At 37.7% G+C, this 3687-nt stretch overlaps 1 long non-coding RNA gene across 1 annotated transcript; it reads left to right on the top strand.

Annotated features, from left to right (window-relative positions):
- The first annotated feature begins 350 nt into the window (after window positions 1–350).
- LOC127158284 (uncharacterized) lies at window positions 351–1701 on the top strand. The gene is made up of 3 exons (XR_007826109.1): window positions 351–620; window positions 869–921; window positions 1014–1701. It is a non-coding gene; the product is annotated as an uncharacterized LOC127158284 (long non-coding RNA).
- Window positions 1702–3687: the final 1986 nt, after the last annotated feature.

Genomic DNA, 3687 nt, shown 5'->3' with positions numbered 1-3687 from the left:
TTCATGAGATCGTGTTGACACAGCTGTTCACATCCAAGACATAAACTGTGTTTAAGTGAGTACTCTTCAAGCCGGCCACTTTGAAATATCTGTGTGTGTTTGATCGTTTGGACGCACACTCGAAGTCCAAAGTGTAATTTGCTTGTCCATTTTGGAGCGCACACAGAGCTCAGCCGGGGAAACAGCATCTCTACCATGGATCACTGTGATTTCAACGTTTTATCAAACATGTCCCGCAATTTATCAACAGTAAAGATTGCATTTTACAACAATCACCGATTGTGCTGATTCTGACGTTAAATAATGAATGCGCACCGCTGTGAAGGTAAAGAAGTTGAAAGAATATGTAACTGAGTGGTAAAAACTATAGAAGTTGATTTCTCTCCTTGTATGGTTAAACTTATTTTATCTTACTTGCTGCTTTCTGTAAATTGCCAAATCAAAAGAGACAGTGACTATCTGTATTTCCCTGGAGTCGTCAGTAGGTGGTGTTGTATGCATTACACCTGGGGAATGCGCATACGCTGTTGTTCTCAGAGATTGTAAGTGACGCGCAGCGAGCAGTGCGAGGGGAGACGCACACTCTCCGTAATCGTTGACCTATTTAAGATCTTCCAACGGTAAATATGTTTTTTTTCTGTTGATATTCTAGTTAAATATCCTTTCTGGATATTTATTCCGTTGTGTTGTTTCAAAGAGGTGTTGTACTTGAAAAGTTATATCATGTACGAGGTACGATGGTATGATGTCGCACCATGCGGTGTAGGCCTGTTCAATTGTGCCTTTATAAAATGTCTTGCACTGCTACTTTTTGCGAATATTTCATGTGTTTTCATGTGATTGATAATTTATCTGATTTTCTACACAGTTTACAGCTCTCATTAAGTGAATGTAAAGGGTGAAATAGGAGCTCATCATCATGTGAGTGTTATTTTCTTCAATTTTTCACAAGTGATATGTAAGTGGGTAATGTTAGAATGTACTTATGGTGCTTTGTTTCTTTTTTTGTACAGTATTCCCACTGCCGTATTGTACTGTGTGTATTTGCGGGTAGATTCTCTGTAGTGTACAACAGCATTCCGGTGTTGTATAATCTATTTTTGTATTGCAGTATTTTCTTTTTGTAATTTTGGGGTGACGGCTGTGTTTTTGTAGTGCCGTGTTTTGAAGGTTAAAAGTTTGATTTTGCTTACATGCAAATAGACTGTAAAGCTATGGCGTGTAGTGCATTGGAGATACTCATACACAGGAAAATACAGAGCTGCGAGATTTAAAGTGCATTCCCAGCTCTGTGTATTCTTCTCTGTTGTTGTTTTCTTTAACTACAGAAATCTGTTTTATTCGTTTCCGGTCTCTTTTGTGAAAGCTGTTAGCCGGAACTGTTTCTTGTACATTTTTGGAATACTTTTCAGAACAAAACATTCTTTTGAAAGCATTAAATGAATAAACTACAAAGTAAGTGAACCCGCTAAATGTGTTCTTGGTGGTAAATCAAAATCCCCGGTCACAAATAGTTTTACCTCATCTTTTTTTTTTATGATCCTTGGAAGCTAACATCAAAATCAACAATAAAATTAGTTTAATAACACAGCCACAGGTCTAAAGTGTAAGCAGACGTTTGATTGTTTAGTTCTGTCCTCTGTCATTACAGTTTAACAAGGCTTTCATATTGCGCTCTCTGTAGCTCCTCCGCGTGAGCGCAATCTCTCCTCTGAATTGCGAATAGCAAAAATGCATCGTAGACAAATGATAGACTGATATTACTGCATATAAAAACAGCTGGCGACTCTGGATAGATAAAATTGGCAACATAATGTATATATGAAGAGTTCAGATGCAAAACCAGCTAAAAGCCATCTCGGTCAAAAATGAAATGAGTCAATGCTCCTGACACATATTATATGTCCCTCAAATACTTTTACTTCAGACTCGCTAAATTCCAGCCTCAGCCCAATCAGAAGTGCCAGTACTTACATAGCTGGTTTTGCATCTGAACTCTTCATATAGCAATAATAAATGTATGTGTATTTTCTTAAACTCTCCAATACCGATAGCAGAACCGTTAACGCCAGAGCTTATCGATACTCCGGTCTTTCATAATTTAGCACCGGGGCGATTTAATACCGGGTTTCGGTACCCATCCCTACTTAGAATTCACACTTAACTTGGGAAAACCTGCCAGATGTTCAGGAACTGCATAAAGACAAAAGGTTACTGACTCAGGGCCTGGGCTGCCTGCTCTTAGACTGTCACAGTATACATAACTTTTTCAGTTCATGTTGTTATATTGGAACCTATAACAAATATGCATAGGATCAGCATATTTTAAACAGATTCTTAAATTTGTAATCCCACACTTGTTTAGTGCAGTAAATCAGCTGCTATTGGCAGTTCTATTCTTAATCATCAGGATCCGTCTTTGCTGATGGACTGAGAAGATGGCTTGTGCCCTGTTATTAAAATCTTGTATGGGTTACCACTATTTCCCTTGCTAATTCTATGTTTTAACGGGCATAGGCATACAGGTGACAGTGTTGTCTCAAAGTGTGCACTACTGCAGTGTCATGGCTCACAATACAGCCATTTACATCGACACCAGTGAAGGCTTCAGGGCCAGCCAAAAGATCCCGTGTTTAATTGGAGGATATGGAAATAGGGGATGTTTCCTCTGAAGGCACTGATCCACAACATTTCACATATGATCCTGCACAGTCAATCATGCACAATTCAGAAATGTTTTCACACAAACTGTGACTTTGTTTTCAGGTTTTCACTAACAGGCACAATGTTTCTTTGTATATATATATATATATATATATATATATATATATATATATATATATATATATATATATATATATATATATATATATATATATATATATATATATTTATTTCAGTGCCACATCAATGCCATCCCATAAGGATGCAAAGTTCATAGTTTATGAAAAATGCCTCCTTAGCCTGTTTGAGAGTTGTCCTGTTTGGACCAGGGCTTGTAATGTCTGCCCATGCAGAAGAAGGACCTTCATAGCCATCGACCAACTGTGCCCTCACAGTGACTTCTTTAGAGAGTGGAGGAGTCAGCCTGTCATTTGTTTTAAGCTTAGTTCACTCTGGTAATCAACTATCCCTCAAAAAACAAGGAATCTCAGAAACACAGGTTTTCTGTGTGTTTTCTTTACTTCACATGCTCGCGCATCTCAATGATGTCACACACTCAAATTACAATTTAACCATACATGGTCTGTCACATCTTCACATCCTGCTGACCATATATAACATATTGTAACATCTTTCCTTTTGTTTTTTTTTTTGTTTGTTTGTTTTTTTTTTTAACAATTTATACACTGTATTATGTGCACTGTATTCAAGAAACAACATAACATTACAACTTGTGCACAACAACATAACACTGTATACTCAAAATTACACTTCAGTGTCTTAAGAACAATTAAACATATTTAAACAAAATCTCTCAAGTGTGTTGGTCTCTTAACTATTCTGCCACTTCTAGTTATCACAACGCTGTTGCTGGTGTCTGAATGGTGTGTGCGTGTTATGCGTGACTCTGGTACTGCCTTTGAATGTCCCTCATCTGGATGATTAGTCTGATCAAGCTTGACAGTTGTGTTCCATGTGTCTGCTCTCTGTGGTCCTCCAGGCACAGTCCTGAGATGTTTCCGA

The sequence above is a fragment of the Labeo rohita genome, unplaced genomic scaffold (genome assembly GCF_022985175.1).
Source record: "Labeo rohita strain BAU-BD-2019 unplaced genomic scaffold, IGBB_LRoh.1.0 scaffold_143, whole genome shotgun sequence".
NCBI lineage: Eukaryota > Metazoa > Chordata > Actinopteri > Cypriniformes > Cyprinidae > Labeo > Labeo rohita.
The sequence above is the reverse complement of the archived record's forward strand: the minus strand, read 5'-3'. Positions and strand labels throughout refer to the sequence as shown.